The sequence below is a fragment of the Dendrobium catenatum genome, unplaced genomic scaffold (genome assembly GCF_001605985.2).
Source record: "Dendrobium catenatum unplaced genomic scaffold, ASM160598v2 fragScaff_scaffold_318, whole genome shotgun sequence".
NCBI classification, from domain to species: domain Eukaryota; kingdom Viridiplantae; phylum Streptophyta; class Magnoliopsida; order Asparagales; family Orchidaceae; genus Dendrobium; species Dendrobium catenatum.
In genome coordinates, this window is record NW_021318780.1 from 213,610 (window position 1) to 234,885 (window position 21,276).

The window sequence follows — 21,276 nt, forward strand, 5'->3', positions numbered from 1 at the left end:
AACTTGTTTTAGTTAGAATTTTTTTTTTAATTTCATGTCTTTCATTTTAGACTACAAAATATTAATTATTATTATTGTATCTTAGATGTCTATCTTATTTTGTATTTCATTTTTCAATTAATATTTATGCACTTAGAAAAATTTGAGATTCTAGATTATTGTCTTTGGAAAGAATTCAATTACTCTTGAAAATTGTACAAATGTACAAAATCAAAAGGAATGTGCAACAAAGTTGCAAATGTGAAAAAGAGGCACAAAATAAGCCCAATAAAGAAAGATGCACAAAAATGTGCTACCTATATGAAAAAGATGCACAAAAATGTGCCACCTATATGAAAAAGATGCGCAAAGCGCCACTTGTGGTGATTTTTTTCTTTCCAGATTCTTTTTAGTCTATTAATTCAAGTAGATCTAATGTTCATTTATATTTCAATTGATTTTTGGAATATGCAATTTTTTACTCATCTTTATTACAATGATTTTTCATATCATAAATGTCTAAATTGAATCATGTTTTTCATAAATTCTTACTTATTACAATGTTATATCAATTTTTTAAATTCTATGAAATTCTATGATTTGACTAATGTTCTTAATTCTTAGTTGCATTCTTATGTCAATCACTTTTTTAGATTAAATTTACATATGAATTTTTCATAAGATTTTCTACAATACTAGTCTATTTTTTCTTCACTTTTTGTTGTTGTCAAAAAGGGGGAGAGATTATTGTTTGTATTGTTTAGGGGGAGAATTTTTTTTAAAATTTTGTGTGTGTCTTGTAATGTTTTTTGTGTATTGTTTTTGTGTATGTGTGTATGTAAAATTTTAAAACAAAAATTCTTTTTTTAAAATGCCTCCTTATTTTAATGTATTCATCTATTCAGGGGGAGTTTAGGAGATTTTAAAATGGTTTGAAATTTTACTAACAATAATTGTTTTGCCATCATCAAAAAGGGGGAGATTGTTAGGAAAGTTGCTATTTGCATGTTTTACATTCTTGCAACTTGTATTATTTTGATGATTCCAAATATTATTGTTTTATGTGTAGTTATCTCCTAACACTTTTTGGAAGATTTGTTTTTGCTCTTGTGTGTACTAATATTTCAGGAAAATCAAACTCCAGACTACGAAGACTTCAAATCAAATTCAGCATGAGATACTTTGTGAAATTGAAGCTTGTACTTTTTATTTGAATTAAATTTGAGATGGAGTGATTGTAATTGAGTGAATAAATTTACACAAACTTAAAGGAGATCTTGAAAAAGTTTTTGTATTGATCGTACGGGACGAACATTGTTCGTACGGGACGATCAGATCAGTTATCTCCTTGTAAGAGCAATGGAACGGACAAGAACTGAACTGGAAATATTTTCTAAGTCCTAATCGTCCAGACGAAATCATTTTCGTCCCAAGACGAGTTTCTTTCTGCAAAAATTTCGTCCAGACGAAGTACAGTTCGTCCAGGACGATGGGAACCGACTATGGCAGTTTCTGGCAGTTTTCGGAACCGACTTTTGATATAACTGTTCGTCCAGACGAAATATTTTCGTCCCGGGACGAACCAATTTCGTCCAGGACGAAATTGGTTCGTACAGATGAACAAAATTTCGTACGGGACGATCCAGTGCGCAGAAAAACTTGTTTTGGGCAGTTTTTTGGACGTTTTTTCTTCTCCTTTCTATATAAGGAGTCCTAGAAACTATTACAAATGCCTTTGGAGTTGTTTTCTCTTGAGAGGGATCATTGAGAGGGAGAAGATCCTTGGAGGGGATTTCAAGGGAGTGTGGAGGGGATATTCACACGGTTGCTCCGGCGAAGGCTCTCAAGTGAAGTTCAACAACATCGGTCCGGTTCTCTGCCGACACTTGGAGAAGTGTAAAAGGACGACAAAGTGTATCTTTAACAGTCATTGTGTCTTCATTCTTGTGGAGAAAACTTGAAGAGAGAACTTGAAAGGGAGAGAGGAAAGGGTGGAGTTTGAGAGGGAGAAGATCCTTGAAGGGGATTTCAAGGGAGTGTGAAGGGGATATTCACACAGTTGCTCCGGCGAACTTGCACCTCATTATCATCGGATTCAAGGGTCGTCTTGAGGGAAGTTTTGGCAAGAAGAAGATCTCTTTGGTGTTAAAGAACCCGGCTACTCCGCCGCACTGGGGAAGGTGAAAGTGATTTTGTACAGGCTTCTCCGCCTTGCTGTGGGAGCAAAAGGAGAGTCACTTTGTGGTATTAGTGAAATACTCAGAGGGTGCCTCTGGGGAGTGGATGTAGGTCAAGGTTTGACCGAACCACTATAAATCTGGTGTGTTCTTTCTTATTTTTTTATTCCGCATTTAATTTCATTGCAAGTTGTTTACTCTGGTTGAAAAGTTTATTTTAAACTTTAATTTTAACTTGCATCAATAATTCAAAAGGTTTTCTAAAATTCCAAGAGTTGAAGTTACATTTTTTAAATTGCCAATTCACCCCCCCTCTTGGTTAGCCTTGGGACATTCACTTAGGCTTAACAACCTAATTACTAGATTCAACAAGTAATAGCTCAAGAGTTGAAGTAAGTGAAGATATAACCTTAATGACCCAACAATTTGAAAGCTTCCTGAAGTGAAATAAAAAAATGCTAACATAAAAGAAATAAAGGTAAACCCATACACTATTTAATTTGAATGTAGGAAACCCAGATAGTTAAGATCTAAATGCCCCAATCTTAAGATCAACCATACGAAGGAAAAGGGTAATAAAAATCCAAATGCAAAAAGTGGAAAATAAAGAATGAAAAAATCTTTTTGGGCAGACTTTACCTCAGACTCATCATAATAAGAATAGGATGAGTAGGACATAACAAATTTATTCCTAACGGCTAAAGACAACTATGATCAATAAGTGATATATGAGCTAACTTATGATGAGTCATTTTCAATTTCAGAGAAAATTCATGACTAATATAGAAAATAAAAGCATACATATTTGAAAATAGAATTTTCTAATTCAAAAAATGAGCAAGACGTTATAGTTAAATAGTATTCTAATCAGAAGAACAATTTTTGTCATAAAGACTAAAGTGAATCATGCAGACTGAGTAGGAGTTCTATATGTGGTTTAATAAACCCAAAAAACCTTATCATAACATTTTATTCCATTGAAACTTATTATCATATTTTTTTATTTGAATTTGTGCCAAAGTTTTATTAAAAGCCTCAACCAATCCATTGTTTGGGAGTAATAGATGCTTGAATACCTCCATTCAATGTTGTGATGTTCTGCAAAATTATTTATTTTGGTTCTTCTAAAAGATGGACCATAACTAGATGTGATTCAATAAGAAACTTCAAATTGATATAGAGTATTTTCTTTAAAGAAATTTAAAACATGATTTGTTTTAACTTCTCTCAATAAAAGTGCTTAAGTCCATTTTAAAAAAGTAATATATTTATGCTAAAATGAATCAATAACCTTTAGAAGATGGTGGGTCAATCAAAATAATAAAATGTGTGCCCTAAATTTCGAAAGAACATGATGTAATTGTTGGGTATATAACATTCAACGACTGATGCAAAACTATACTATGTACATGACATTAGTTATAACGACATGCAAAATTCATACAATCATCTATCATCGAATGCCACTCATATCCCATATGTTTAATCTTTAATTTCATTTTAGGGCTGATGTACTTAGTGCTACACAATCCATTATGCACTTCTTCAATAATCTTCTACACTTCAAATTTATTAAGATAATGTAACAACATATGATTAAAAGAGTTTTGATATATTTTCCATTGATGCATAAGAATGTTTTCTTCTTTTAATCTAATCAACAACTATTTCATCTTGAGGGAGTTTACTTTCTTGCAAGTAGTCGATGAAGGGTTGCTGCTAATATACCACTCCATTATCTACAACAAGAACAATCTTGCCCTCTATAGGAAATTATATCTCTCTCTCTCTCGCTCTCTCTCTCTCTCTCTCTCTCTCTCTCTCTAAAGGTCCCACACATATAGAGATCGAGAATCTATTTATAGATTTTTGTGAGTGACACGCTCTGTAAGTATAGAGAAGATCCATGGCATGTTTAGAGTACTCCATTGGATGGCCTGTACTAATCCCTTGATCATGGAACATTTTTTAAGCATTTAATTATCTTAATAATGTTATAATTAAGTAATATTGAGCTCATTGGATTCACCTTGTTGAGCATCTTAATTCAATTATAAGTATATATGCCATATTTAGAGATCATTTGGTCATCCAATTAATGCTTTAAACCTTTCAAATATGATTTAGTTCCATGATATATAGCCATTTGGACTCAGATTGAACCAATTTTGATATCGTTGGGTTCCTCTCCTCGAGATGTTCAATTTGACTATAAGTTTGGTGAAATTAGAGCTCAGATGGTCCCAAATTTAATTTTGTAAGTTGCCAACTCATATATGCCTTGAGATTCGTGTCTGATCATGATGATTTTTTATAACATATCAATTATTAAGCCTTGAAATATAATTATAATTTAGGCTTTGTTTGTGATAGCTTTCTTATTGCTTTCTAGCATAAAAATTTTTAATTAAATTTTTTTTTTTCGTACTAAAAAATACTTTAAAAAGTAATTAGAATGGCGTATAGATCAAAATTTAACACCTTTAAACTTAAAATAGTTGTTCGTGTTGAGATAGTTGCTACTTAGATCTTGCATGTTTGATATTCTTGTAACTTGTATGTTTTTTTATGATTTTAAATATTATTGCTTTGATTATTATTTCTCCTAACATATTTTGGAAGAATTGTTTTGCTCTTATGTATACTAACATTTCTGGAAAATCATACTCCGGATTGTTAAAGATTTCAAATCAAGATCTGTAATTGAAGTCTATATTTTCCATTTTATTGAGTTTGAGAGAGTGATTATAATTGAGTAACTGAACACACACACACCAGGGAAGAGTTTAAAATTCATATTTTTTAAACTGATCGTCCTGTATGATATTCATTCGTATGGGAGGATCTGGTCAGTTATTTTCCTAGACGAGCAGTCAATTGAACATAAACAAAAATATTTTTTCTAAGTATGGATCATACGGCACGATCCCAGTTCTTACATGCTTTCACGAGTTCGAATGTCTTGGGTTCATTCTCACTAAAAAATATTTTTTCTAAGTATAGATCGTACGGGACGATCTCAGTTTGTACATGCTTTCACGAGTACGAACGTCTCGAGTCTGTTCTCACTCAAAAATATTTTTTCTAAGTATGGATCGTACGAGACGATCCCAGTTTGTACATGATTTCACGAGTCTGAAGTCTCGGGTCTGTTCTCACTCAAAAATATTTTTTTTTAAGTATGGATCGTACTGTACAAACCCAGTTCATACATGCCTTCCAAAGTATGAAAATGTGAGGTCCCATTTCATCTCGATGTTTCATTTAGATGAAATTTGAAAATTTTCATATTGTTCATCCCGGGCAAACTTGGTTTGTACCGATGATGATCGGGTTTGAAATAATTTTATACCGATTCATAACAGGTTTGTACACAACAATATTTGAACTATTCGTACGTACGAAATTCGATCATACTGTATGATCGTGTACGCTTAAAATTTGATTTTTTTAGTTTTTTAGACAATTTCTCATGTCTTTGTTATAAAAGGTCCACTAAAACTAATATGAAAAAGTCTTATCTTCATGATTTTTTAAGGGCAATTGAAGGAGAGAGTGTTTGAGAGAGATTTCTTACAAGTGGAGTGTGAAGGGTTCATAAGGTTACTCAAAGGTAAGGGTCTCTTTGTAATTATGGTTATCACTCTTCTTATTGTCTTTCTAGATTGCTCGTGAAAAGATCTTTGTAGAAGATTCGATTATTTTTCCGGCATTTAGAGAGCGTGAAAAGATGACAGTTCTCTACCGACACTTAGAGAGTGTAAAAGGATGACGATTCTCTGCCGACACTTGGAGAGTGTGAACAGCCGGTAGTTCTCTGCCGACACTTGGAGAGTGTGAACAGCCGGTAGTTCTCTGCCGACACTTGGAGAGTGTGAAAGGACAACGGTTCTCTATCGCACTGGGGATTGGTGGAAGAGAGTTTTGTAAAGCTTCTCTGCCTTACTGTAGAGAAAAAGGAGAGTCACTTTGGTAATAGTGCAATACCTGTAGAGGGAGTCTTCAGGGAGTGGATGTAGGTCGTGTTTGATCGAACCACTATAAATCTTTGTGTCATTTAAATTTCTGCATTTTTTACTACAAATTTTTATTATGTGGTTGAAAAGTTATTTTTAAACTTTAATTAACTTGCTATGAATCTTAAATGATTTTTAATTTTAAAATCCAAGAGTAATTTTTAAAATTACCAATTCACTCCCCTCTTGGTTAGCCTTGGAACACTAGCTTAGGTTTAACAACCTAATCAAGATTCAACAGTTCATGGATGAGTCTTGTTGTGGACTAAAATATACACGACGATAGAGTTAGAAAGTTTCCATCTCAATATTGTACGAATATCCAGTGCACAAGACGGAGAGAAATAAAAACACGAGGATTTTTATATGGAAAACCCTAGAAATGGAAAAAACCATAGGGTCACACCCAGTTGAAAGAATTCTATAAGTATTTGCTTGAGATATAAGAGGCTGACTCGTTCTTAAAATTTAGGACAATCAGATTATAATGATTCACTTCTGGATTGTAATCTAGTTACAAACAAGTTTTGTATTGGAGATGAATTTAGAATCACTTGAATATTAGATAAAATTTTGATGTCATTAGGAGATCTGGCAGAGTTCCGGCGTCACTGGAAAATCGGGCAAAATTTTGGCGTCACTATGGAAGTCAGACAAAATTCCAGCATCCTGTGGAAGTCGGGCAGAATTTCGGTGTCCCGTGGAAGTCGGACATAATTCCAGTGGTGATCAAGGAGGATTTTTGTCCCTCATATTCTTCTTCTCTTCTCTTCTCCTTCATCTCTTCTCCTTCATCTCTTCTTCTTCTTCTCTTCTTCTTTTGCTTGGATTCCCTCTTAAGAGAAATGAGGGGCTATTTATAATTATTTGAGGATGGCATGACTCGTAAGTAGGAGGAGGATCAATGACAAATGTGGAGTGATTCAGATGGATGGAAGATATTAAATCCCTTAATAGTAGACCATTTGTTAGACATTAGAAGGTCTTAATGATATTAAATTTGATCTTGCATGTAGGAGCTCCAAATGGCTTTAAAAGTGCCAAAATTGAGTCTGAAACATTGAAAAACAGTCTCAAAGACCCAAAAAATGTTCGATTTGGCCTTTACGGATAAAAAAATTGAACCCATATTCGTGTAGGCAGCCGAACCGGCCAAATCGCATGGTCGACAGCCGTCACCACTGTCGGCGGTGGCATAACTACATGATGGGCCCATTGGCCTATTCCAAAGCCCGCACGTGGCTCGCCTTACTTAGCGTGATGCTAACCCGCTCGCTGCCTACCCCTATGGCCCCTGTTGGCTGCTAGGCACCGGTTCAGGCCGCCACTAGCTGTCAAGAAAACTGCCAGCCACATTTTAATATTTTATATTATTTTTTAATCAGACAAAATCTAAAAAATTTACAAAAAATTCAAAAAAAAAATCCAAAAAATTCCATAAAATTTTGGAAACTTTTCTCTTCCCCAAAAATACTATAAATACCCCCTAGGGCCAAGGAGAAACTTGCACATTCTTCTCTTCTCCCTCTGACTTTCTTACAGCTGAGGCATTCTGCTATTTTTAGTATGTGACATTCCCTACTTAACTCAGTTTCTCTCCTCTTGTACAGAAGTTATAATTTTTTCTTCATTCTCCTCCATTTTTCTTCTTGCTCTAGAGGCTTTCCGCTATCTTTCGTAGGTGACTTTTCCTATATAAATTTAGAGCTCCTCTTTAGTATAGAAGTTGAAATGGGTGATCACACATTCGCAAGAAATCTCCCAACCAAAGAAGATCACCCTATTGCCCGATCTGAGGGTTTAAAAAAGACTCACAAGGAGGCGAAGATCGATGATGTTATCTCCACCATAACTTGTGACTCTATCATTGATTTTAGGAAAAAAAATTATTTTTTAATAATCTTGCGATGAAGGTACCGACAAGGTCCGATCATTCTCGTTCTCCTCCTTTGGGATATGTGACAGTGTATGAATTTAGTTTGTGAGCGGGACTATGATTTTTACCATCTCCTGAGTTGATTGATATTTTAACGATCCATGGAGTGAGTTTGTCGCAACTTTCTTATAGTTCCATGTCAATTATAATAGGATTGATTGTATTTTTTAGAGATTGTTGAGTGGTGTTATCTTCAGAATGCCTTTCTCAGATGGGGCGCCTTATTAGTGATACACAAAGTCGTATCTCTTTTAGATCCAAGTGGATGGATTTTCATACTCAAGATCCATCAAAAAGTTGGATCAGTGACTTCTTTTTTTATGCAAAACAACTGGAATCTCCAAGAAAAATGGGGAAAGTTAAAGGAGTTACCTATTCTCCTTCATATTGGAGCAGAAGATTTATTGAAGATACTCAAACTTTCTTATATTGACACCCTATATTATGAGGAGCATTATTTGAGTAGATATATAGATGAAGAATACTTGTTCATGGTGGGACTATCTACTCAAGAAGTAAGATTACATGCCTAAATGCTAAAAAAGTTTATGAAAGTTCCAAAGGCACTTCCCCAAGCTTCAAAAATTTATTCAAAATGGCTAGGGAGTGAGGGTGATTTGCAAGCATAAAAAAAGAAGAAGACGGGGGAAGTTTTGGCAATCACTAGAAAAGGTCCTCGTATCTCTCCATCCAAGTCATTCATTCCAGAAGATGCTTTGAAACATCAGTGCGTTGGCTGTCAACGGGTTTAGGAGTTGGTGAGTTCAAATTTTCTCCTTTCCTTTTATATTTTGTCAAAAGATATATCTACTACAAAATTTTATTTTTGTTGCTTCAGTTGGAGTAGCACCCAGATTTCAAGCTTGAAATGACCAAGACCTTGAATGAGTAGAATACCATATTTGTAAATGTTAAATACCTTCAGGGAGAATTCTAAAAAAATATGATGGCAAAGTCAAGGTGATGCAAGCGGTGGAAGAGCAGTTAGCAGAGTGTAAAGCATAGTTGACTAACTTGATAACTTGAGCCTCTTCATAGAATCAACGGATGAATCATCTAGATATATAGTTAGTGGATATGTAGGTGATGATCAACCAACAAATAAAAAATCAACAGATCCTTGAAATTGAGAATAAGATGCTTTAGAGTATGTTGTCAGAGAAGGAAGCACAACAGTTACCATCTACATTCATAAAATAATTCAAAAAATATTTTGCCTTTAAAAAATTATTTAGGATTACTTTCAAGAAGCTCGCAATCATATCTAAGATGTGGAGGTGAAGGCTTTAAAAGTAGAGTTTATGGAGGAGGGCTTAATCAAAGGTTTTATGAAGGGCGTGCTTGTGGTGCAGTGCAAGACTGGAGTAGATATCGAGGGATTGACACCTAACCAGGCTTATAGTGACCCTTCTTCAGACTCAGGCGGTGAAGTGATAGAGAGTGAGTTGTAGAAGGCCTTTTCCCTTGAGGAGGAGGAGGATGACATTGAGATCCTAAAGGATTGCTCTGATGTTGGTTGTACCACTTTGTTTTCTTTCTAATGATGAGTATATGTGTGTTTTATGTTGACACTTCCATATAATGTACTCGATGTTCAGTGATATATTTTGGTGGTGTTTTGTTACTTGAGTGAATGCGAGAGATATCCTCCTTAGATATCTTGACCTATCCGAGGTTGTTAATCCAAGTATTTGCTTGATGATTTTTTACCTATATGGAAGAGGTCAGATCAAATCCCCCTAGGATTGATCATCCAGCAATTGAGATATAATGTAGATTGTGTATTTCTGAATCATGGAAAAAAAGTTTGAGGGGTTTTTATCTTTTATAAGAAAAGACAATATCACAACGAAGTGACCATCACATTACTGTATTATATAATACAATACAATAATTCTCTATTATAACTTAGGAATATGGGGGCTAGAAGAGTTTTACCCCAATCAACACACAAGAGATATATGAAAGGTCGACATAATAATACTTGACAGATACAAAGCATAACCACTTGTGGTAACAAACACAAGACAAACAATATTATCAACACCTATTGATAATACTTGCGAAGGTTCCTACGATTTTAAGTTCGGGTGAGCATTTTTTCCACTAGCATCCTTTAATTTAAAGGTTTTAGGCTTGATCATAACTACCACCAAATAAAGACCCTCCTAGAGGGGAGAGAGCTTGTTACACTAAGGGCCTTTTTTAGTGGCTTCGATGCTACATAGAACTAAGTCCCCAATAGAGATAGGTCGAGGTTTCACCCTCCAATTGTAGTGACGAGCAATCCTTTTGTGGTATGCAGCGGTCCTGAGTGAGGCTTCATCTTTTACTTCTAGGAGAAGATCCAAATTTGTTCTGAGCCTATCCTCATTGTCACTTAAGTCAAAAGTCTGAACTCTATTGCTCGAGACTCCAATGTTAACCAGTATGACTACTTCTATACCAAAATAGAGATTATGCAGGGTTTTTCATGTAGGAGTTCTAGTAGTGGTCTGATAAGCCAGAGGACATTTGAAAGTTCTTCAGCCCAATGTCCCTCAGCCATCCCTAGGTGTGTCTTCAGTCCTTTAAGAATTATTCAATTTATAACTCCTATTTTCCCATTTGCTTGAGGATGAGTGACAACTGTGTGGATGAGTTGAATATAAAAATCCTTACAAAAAGTTATAAAAATCTTCCCAGTAAAATGTGTCCCATTATCAATGATAACTCTTACAGGAATGCCAAAGCGACATACTACATTCTTCCACAATAACTGTTTGGCATTTGCTTCAGTAATCTTTGCTAAAGATTATGCCTCCACCCATTTGGTGAAGTAATCTACAACCATGATAATGAATTTTTGTTATGCAATGGCTATAGGGAAGGGTCTCATTATATCAATCACCCATTGGGCGAAAGGCCAAGGGCTCTGAAGTGATGCAAGCTCTAGAGCGGATGTATGGGTGAGATTGAAATGTAATTAGTATTTTTCATACTTCGAAGTAAACTTAAGTGCATCCTATTTCATTGTAGACCAATAGAATCCTTATCTCATGATCTTGTAAGCCAATGATCTTCCTCCTAGATGTTCTCCACATACTCTTGAATGAACTTCTTGGAGAGCGTAATCAGCTTCTGAAGGTGGGAGACACTTGAGATACGGTCCGATGAAGGTGCGTTTATACAACTCATCACCAATAATAGTAAAATTTACTATTTGTCTACAAAAAAAGTGTTTTACCCATGGGCTCTTCAGGTAGTATCCCATCCTGTAAAAATAATAAGATGATATCAATCTAAGATGCCTCTCTTTATTCATCGATTGATTGTATGACCCACAGACCTTGGATACTTGGAAAGTGGATCTACTTGATAAACTTTCTTTAATAAACATCTTCTATAATTGATGTAGCAAGTTTAGAAGGAGCATATGCTCTCACATTTTGCTCTCGAAGAACATGGATGATTTAATGCTCTCTTATATGGGTTAAGAGTAACTTCACAATGATGCAATACTGGGCCAGTTACAGATTTTGGATATCAAGCTCCCCATCCACCTGATAGGTGATTGATTATGAATCAGTGTGGGCTACTAAGTTTTGCACCTCACAGTAAATTGCTAGTTTCAATCTAGCAATAAGGGCATCGTACTCTGCTATGCTATTTATTGTCGGGAACTTAAGTTGGAGCCCATACTCAAGGGTAAATTTTTGCAGAGAGATTAACAAAACTCTGGCCCCAGCGTCGGAACTTCTAGAAGTTCTTTCGACATACAACATCTAGCATGGAGGAGAAGGTGAAGAACCTGGTTGAATATCAGATACTAGGATGGTGCATTCAACTACAAAGTCTGCAAGTGCTTAAGATTTAATATCAAGCCTAGCAAGTAGTGTATATTAAATTATCCGAGCTTTGCAGACAACTTAATAAGTCTACCCGATGCTTCTGGCTTCTGCAGAATATTTTTCAGTGGCATATTTTTGTAAAATTTGATTGTATGGGCTTGAAAGTAAGAGCGTAATTTTTTGGCAGAATAAATTAACACCAATGCTATCTTATCTTCTAGAGGATAATGTCCCTCTGTTTCAACTAAGATTTTACTAACATAATAGATGTGACATTGTACAATTTTTATCTTCTCATACCAAGACCAAACTAATGGCTTGGGTAGAAAGAATCATATATAAATATAACTTTTCTCATGGTGTAGGTTTAGAAAGTAGTGGTGGGGATGCCAAATACTTTCATAGCTGTTCAAAGGTTTATTATCATTCATCGGTCTATTAGAATCCAGAGCTACAAGAACCATTAAGTATCTTAAAGAAGGGCAGATATTTGTCTCATGAACGTGTCAGGAAACGAGATAGTTCTATAATCTTCCATTTAGTCTTTAAACCTCCATGATATTCTTCGGTGGCACCATGTTTCTTAGTGCCTTGATTTTCTCAGGATTAGCTTCAATCTCTCGATGGGTTATGAAAAACCCCAAAAAATTTCTAGAAGTAACTCTATAAGCACATTTAACGGGGTTGAGTCGCATATTATATTATCACAATAAATGAAAGTACTATTCTAAGTTTGAAAAAATTTTAAGATTTTTTAAGACTTTTCACCAATATATAATCAACATATACCTCTATAGTGCACCCAATAAGGTCTTTGAAAATCTTATTCATGAGGCACTGATAAGTTGCTCTGACATTTTTTAGCCTGAATGGCATGACCAGATAATGATAACCCTTTATCTGTTCGAAAATCCATTGCATCTTCATCCGTGGGATTCATCTTTATTTAATTATAGCTAGAATAAACATCCATAAAACTAAGTATTTGATGACTAGAGGTGGTATCAACTAATCTATCGATGCAAGGAAGTGGAAAACTATCCTTTGGGCAAGCTTTATTGAGATATGTATAATCTAAACACATTTTGTAAGCTCCATTAGCTTTCCGTACCATGACAAAATTCACCGACCAAGTGGGATAGTGCACTTCACGCATAAATCTAGCTTCCAAAAGCTTATCAACTTCTTGCTCGATCGCTTGCTGATGATCTGGTATAAATTTTCATTTCTTCTGCATAATCAATTTGCACGTCAGATTGACTTTGAGGGATTGCACGATCACTTCGGAGTCAATTCCGAGCATATCCGCCGGACTCCATGCATAAATATTCTAATTTTCATGTAGAAAATCTATGTATATTTTCTTCTCATTGTCTGAGAGAAGGGATCCAATCCTCACAGTATTTAAAGGGTGTTCTTCAGATATAGATATAGTAGTGAGGTCTTCTATAGGGAAAGCTCTGTGATGGGTATCTTCACTCCGAAGATCAAAATATTTGATATTCAGGGTTATAGGTAGACATGGTTGAACCTGCCTAAGATAGTAGTTTTATGCTATTTATTGATCTCCGCACACTACATCAACTCATGTCGGGGAAAGGAACTTCATATTAAGGTGAGGGATGGAAGCGACGATCCCAAAGATTGGCTGGAGCGACCTTCCAAAGATAGAATTGTAAGCCGATTTGATTTTACAATAATGAATTGAATGGAGTGTATTGTTTGTCGAGAAAATTCTCCAAGTACAACTGGGAGACTGATTATCCCTTATATACATATAGGTCGATTATCAAATCCATACAATGGACCTGCACCAGGCCAAAGTTTTCTCTTGAGAGACCCATATTAAGAAAACTGGAGTAGAGCAGGATATCTATGGAGCTTCCATTGTCCACAAGAATTCTTTTGACATTGTAACACAGATCACCTATCCCCGTATTAATTACAAGCGAATGTTGATGAGGGGTTTTTACTCCCTCCAAATCATAGTCATCAAAAGTGATAGAATGATCAATACGAGCCTTCTTAGTCATCGGGTTTTCATCTACAGCCAAAAGGACTTGATCAGTTAGTAAGGGCCTCCTACAATTGTCTCAATTTCACCAATTGTTATTCGATTATTCACCGGTTATCTCTATTGTTGATTTTTCCCCCCAGCGAGATGAGCTTCCTCTTAGGTAGGTGGATCTTGAATAAATTATCAAAGATAGCCCTGGTAGATAAGTCTTTCAATCTCATCCATGAGTTTCTTACAAGCTTTAGTAGTGTGGCCATAACTACGATGAAAGTAATAGTACTAATCTTGATTTCTTATGTTCGGCTTCGAAGGATTCGGAGGTTTCACTATATCTTAATGTCGAACGGCCATCAATATATTTACTTAAGATGTGTTGAGTGGGGTATACTCCTTCTCCTCCTGAGATTCCCGTTGCGTAAATGGAAGCCTAGGAGGTAGATTATTCTTCCCTTACTTCTTTCGTTGTGAGGATGAATTATCCATTCTATATGCACCCTTGCATTTTCCATTGGTTTGTTCAAACTGTTTTCTTTGAGCATTTATGGCTTCATCTAAATAGATTTACGCCTCCACACGATGGATCAAGTTGGCATATGAACGAATCGTGTCACGCATGAGTGCCGAATAGAAAGGGCAAGTATGAAGGCCTCCGAGAAAGACTCATCTAAGTAATTCAGGGTATACTCATGGAATTTATTGAGCATGGTGAAAAATCACTAAAATACTCCTTCAACGATTCTCCTTTATTTTGATGGATCTCGGAGAGGTGGGGACAATCCTTAGCAATTCTTTGATTGGTTACGAACTGTTTGACAAACACTTTGTTTGATTGAAAAAGTATAGTTTTGAAAAAGTGCAATTTTTTTTGAAATAATTCAAAATTGATATTTGAATTTTAATTATAAAATCAAACATCTATTAGTGATAATATATCACCTCGAAAGGTGAAAACAAAATCCCTTAATGAGTTTAGATTTAGAATTAAAAATTTAATCACAAATATCATAACCGAATTTTGAGAGAGAACTATATATGATCCCGAAGGATCAAAATGGTGTTCAATCAAATATTTATCTATGATAATCAAAATGTAGGATCATTAGTTCCATACTCGAATTCATATCAGTGATTGATATATCTCCCCGAAGGAAGAAAATATCATTCATTGCCTATTATTCGAATACAATAATAATGATCACAATTTTTATTTAAATTTCTAAAGATAATTGATTGAAGTTTTGAAAATTTTGATTTTAAAAATCTGGTATGGGTTTCTAAATCTCCTATGAGTGCAAGCTTTCATAGTTAATTACATCGTAGGAAGCTAGAGTTTCCTACGAATACTCTCGATTAAACTAGTGGTAAAAATTCTATTTAAGATTTTCAAAGCTCGATGTCAAAGGAACTAAAGGTTGGAATTTTCAATCGTGATTGGTTCGAGGTTGAACACTTTTTTTAGAGTTGAAGGAAAAAGGGTATGAGGTGTTTTGAGACTCTGAATTACTTCAAAAGCACCTCAGTCTATCCTAAGTATTGGGCTTGAATTTGATTGAAAGAGATATTTAAGTTAAATGGTCAATTTTATTAGAAAATTGGGATTCAATTCCCGGAGGTTAAGGTCTTATAGCCCGAGCCAGCCTCAGAACCTAAGTCTAAAGTGGGTACTAAAAATCAGTGACCTGAACCTAGCTAATGCAGTGCAAATTTGGACTTACCCCGGCCTGGATTGGGGAGCCAGCTAAACCACCTAAGCGCTTTTTAAAAAATATGTATCTGACCTTTTATGAAAGACTGGTTAAGGATGTTGATTAGATTAAGTTTGAGGAGAGCGGGGTCGACATCTAGAGCGGATCCTAATTGGCCCATTTGACTTATATTGGGTATTTGATGTCTAAATAGATGCAATTAATATTTTAGACTCAATTTAATTTGTTACTAATGCAATGCATGCTAGTCATCTCAATTAAATGCATGAATCAGAATGAAGCAGTTTAAAAAATTTTGGCTTAGAAAATAGTTTTTCCTTAGAGATTGCACACATTGACAGATCGGCACCCTCATAGGCCAAGTGGTCTGCCAGAACCTGCAGGCAGGGAGGTGCCTAACAAGGTAGAGAAGATTCAATATGAATGCATGAAAAACCCTCGGTGAGTCCGAGGTTACTTCTTAAGACCGTTTAAAGTTTCTATTGTATCTTAAAATTTCTATTTAATTTAAGTAGAAAATTTTTGACAAATTCTTAAGTGCCTACAATCGAATTCCAAGCTAAATCAAATACGACATGTAAATAAAAAGACTAAAAAAGCAGATATTTCTAATGCGTAATCAAATAAACAAATCAACTAAATTAATTATTCAAATTGAAAGTCCATGGGCAAGTGTCATTTAATATTCTATTCAAAATTTGCATGAAAGTAAAGTGGCCGGGCACCACTGACCACAATCCGGGTTTCTAATCCTAAACTCAAGTGACTTTGAGATTTGGGATTCTTCTCGTTATCCACTTCTTTGTCTTCTCACGAGCATCTTGATTCGTTAGTTCCGGATATCCAAATGGAAAGAAACTCCCCCTTGAACGGGGTGTGTTATATTTCCTCTTTGGATATTTGAAAAATATCCTAACTTGAACTTCTAAATGGATGAAGACTCTCCCCTTTAGGGATGTCTTCTCCTCTTTGGAATTCAAGTTGAATATATACATCTCAAACTCAAATCACTTCAAATATTTACAACCATATCAAATCAAATTTACATTAATTAAAATTAAAAAAATCTAGACTCGATCATGCAAGGTTATCCTAATAATCAATAGTTATATTATCCCAAGCAGTTATTATTTGGAAATTGAAATGCATAATTTTAGCCACACTTGGCCATGCTCTTTTAATTTAAAGGGGGTCTTAAGCATAACAAGTACCTCTACAAAACATGATAATGTATTTTTTTGAATTTATTGCCCCCTTTAATTTCAATGCCCTATATGAGCATGGTCACCTGCATAAGATCGAACAATTATAAATCATCCATAACCTCGGTGTAAATATAATGTACAATCAATCATAGAATGCAGGAAGTAAATAAACAAACCAATTCTATGTTAGCAAACAACATGCAATGAAAACTCGAAAGCCCAGCACACAGCAGAAAAGTAAACACCGACCTAGCCTAAAACTAGAGTTGGTTGTCCTAGCAAACCATCTAAAGTGTGTGAACAAGGCTGTGTGATTGTGATATATCATAAGTGGGATTATTAGTTAAAGTTATTTGATGTTTTGATTGGTTGAAAGGCTTAAGGGAATTTTTAGTCAAAGTTTAAATATTAATGATTTGAATTTAATTTTAAAATTTATTTAATTATTTGTTGAATATCACCTTTATTTCTCACCAAGATCGTGAAGTTTATTTCACCTTCCTTGGGGCTAACTTAATAGCCTCGTAGGCCTGGGTTACTTAGTTGTACCCGGTATAATTAAGTGGCTTAAATTGATTAATGTTTAAAAGCTTATGAATTTTAATTAAAATTGGTTGATTACTATTTTTAATAGTTGGTTAAAGATTTCTGGAGTTTTAAGATAATTTTCAAATTTTATGAATTTTTTGATTATTTTAATCATTTAATTAAGGGGTTGAAAATTGACTTTTTAATTAAGAGTGTTTTCTAGAAACTTAATATTTTATTAAAATACTAGACCTTAATACGATCAGCTAGAGTATAAGTACACTAAAATTGGAAATTTCTTGATTTTATTATGAAGGTTTGAAGTTTTAAGTAAAATTTAACTATGTTTGACAAAAAGTTGACCTTTTCAAATTTAATAGTTTTCTGGAATTTTAATATTTTAATACACATTAGACATTATTATGAGTTGAATGCAATTGAGTTTGACTGATTTGGATTTTTCTTGAATTAGTTATGAATTTTTGAAGTTTTGAGTATTTGTTGAAATTTAAAAATTACTTAATTAAAGGTCATTTGTTGATTTTATTCCAAATGAGTTCCATACTTCTTGAAATCACTTCCAAAGATCAGGAATTGATCTAAGGAAGGATTATCAAGTGTTTGAAAATTTTTTGGAATTTTTAATTATTTTTAATTAATTAAATTAATTCAATATTGAATTTCACTTAAAATTAAATTAAGTGCAGGTTTGCTATCAAATCAAATTGATTTTAATTTTAGTTGATTAAGGGTTCAATTCTGGTTAGTTTACGGTATTTTTTGTATTTTTTGGGTTTAAATTTGATTTATTTTAATTTACGGAAGGTTTAAAGGCTTAATTATTGAATTAATTAATTAAATATTTTAATTAATCCTAAAATTAGAGAAAATGTTTCTAAGGGATGAAGATGTCACTATGTTTGAATTTTTTAAGTTTGAAGTTCAAGTGAGGTATATCCTAATCATAATGAATTTTCTAAGTTTTCTAATCAAAGTCCTTAATTTTTGTCCTTAATGACACTAGGTTTAATAGGTTTGAATCAATGTTTTAACTAACCCTTGACTAAGCATGAAATAAACACATTTTTAATTTTCAAAATATTTAATATAATATTTAATTAAATATTAATTATATACTAAGAAATTCATATAATTCAAATTAATCAAGATAAATTAAGTTTTAAGTTTTAACAATAGTTTTAAATTAAAATATTTTAAATTATAAAATTTTGATATATTATTTAATTTTTTTGGGTTAATTTAAATTTAATATGAAATTTTTTAAAGTTCAAGATTCATTAAGAAATTTAAATTAATTTTAATATTTGAAAATTTTTTATTTAATATTAAACTAAATGATATAAAATCCCTTACATATTAAATACATTAGTTTTTATTAAATTAAATTAAATAATATAAAATACATTAGCTGTTTTGATTTGAAATTAATTTTAAATTAAAATTTATAAGATTATAAAAATTGTGATAGCAAATACCAAATTTTTGGACTTATAATATATATATTTTTTATAATTTCTTGAAGTTTTCTGGTAATTAATGGGTTTTAAATCTAATTAAACCCCTTTAATTAACTCATCGGCGGCGGGCTGCACACCTGGTGTGCGTCGGCTCATCCGATTGAAAATGCGGTTTCGAAGAGCCACGTGGCGGCCCCGAGACAGTCGGATCAGAACCGCACGGCGGCGCTAATAATCAGCGACGGCGGTCATACACGCGTCAGCCGCAGAACGGTTCACACGTTTCACTTATCCACGTAGACGTGGATCTATGAACGTCGGATTGTCTATTTTAAAGAACCAACGATCCAGATCAGATCCCGCGATCCGATCTCAAAGATGGAAATCAAACGGTGGGATCTTGATCCCACGCTTCTAGATCAGGGGCCCAAATGTCGCTGGACTAACAATTAGGCGCTAAATCAAATACACGGGCGGGAAGTACCGTCGAATGGCTAGATCCGGACCGTTGATCGAGCGATCAACGGTCCAAAAAATGTACACTCGCAGGAAACTAGTAGTGATGCCCTAGGATTTGATTTTTTGCTCATTCAATCGACTTAGTAAACCAAATGCAATGAAATTTTGAACCTAGATCTACTAGATAAACAAAATTTTGGGGATTTAATTTTAAAACTTAAAATGGACTGTAGATAAAGATATTTAATCTAGTGTACCTAGATCTAGGGTTAAGGTTTTTTTACCTAGATTACGGACGGATTAAATCACTTTTGGATTCTCTGAGCTTGTAGACTATCCACGATTTAGTTCTCAGTTGAATCTACGGCCAAACGAGCTGTGATTCAAACGAACGGGAGCTTGGATGGACTTGAGCTTGAGTTCGCCTGAATCCACTCGCCGGAGGAGTTTGACGGCCGGATTTTGGTCCTGATGTGAAGGGGGAATACTTGAGAGGTTGAATAAATAGGGTGCTCAACTGGAAGGGCTTGAGGTAGTGATAGAAAGGCTAGAATAGAATGATGACTCATTTGAACCATTTGCCCTATTCAAACGACCCTGGGCTTATTGGATGGCTAGGATCGATTTGGCTGGACTCCAAATAGCTGCCAAGTGTCCATGGAGTTGGTGAAAAGGCTGAGGATCGTAGGACATAGGTACATGTCACGTGGAAAGAAGTTTTGGTCCCCACTTAGGCATGGGAGGAATGGGAGCTGTTGGATCTTGATTTAAGGGCTGGGATAGGCCCTAAGAAGCTTCTAGAGCCTGCTCATACAGCTGGAGGGGTTTATATTAAAGAGGGTTAAGTTTAAAGGGTCATTTAACCAAATTTGACCCCTCCAAACCCTTGGTTTGACTGTTTGACTAGTCAAAGTCTAGGTGGAATGCTGATGTGGCATAGAGGAGGATATTGAGGGTTAGGATGGTGAGTTGGAGGGAGTTTAAATGGAATGGATTAAGTTTGAGAAATAATTTGACCACCTTTAACCACTTTTTAATACGTGTGTTGACTATTTGACTAGTCAACATGCCATGTGGGGTGATGAGCTGGCCTCAAGGAAATATTTAAGAGTTGATCAGATAGGATAGAAAGAGCTCAAGACTTATGGATTTTAAATTAAGTGAAAATAGGAAGATTTGACCAATTTCATTAAGTTGACTTGGTCAACTTGACTTGGGTTTGACTCAAAATGAGTTTAGAAATATTCAAGATATTAAAAGGAATGAGTTAAAAGGTTTAAAGGCAATAATCTGGTTAAATGGGTTCAAACGACCTGTTTAAACCCTTAATGGCTCATTAGGTTAACCTAGGTTGACTGGGTCAACCAGGTTGACCAAGGGGGTGGGCCCAAACTCAAAAGTTTTGAAATAATTTTTGAGGTTATGAGAGGTGGTTTGAGGGATCGGGGAGGTCATATGGGTCAAAATACCTGTTTGAGCCCTTAATGGGTCAATAGGTCAATCTAGGTTGACATAGTCAACCAAGTTGACCCAGGAGATGGGAATAGGCTCAACAAGTTTGGTTTGATATTTGAAACTTATTGGAGGTGGTTGCATTTAAAAGTTCGTTAGGGATGTTAGGCCCTATAAATTGGCCCAAAGCTAATTAAGAGAGAGAGGTGAATTGGTACAGAATATCTTTCAATCAAAACACAAATCAAAACTAATATCACCACAAAGAAAACCAAATGCAGAAATTAAATGTGAAAGTAATAAAGGAAAGAACACACCAGAATTATAGTGGTCCGGTCAACCCTTGACTTACGTCGACTCCTTGGAGGCACCCTCCAAGTATTGCATTAAACTAAGTGTCTCTCCTTTAGCCCCCACAGCTAGGCGGAGAAGCCCTTACAAAATAACTTCGACCTTCCCCGGTGCGGTGGAGTCGCCGGGTCTTTTGATACCA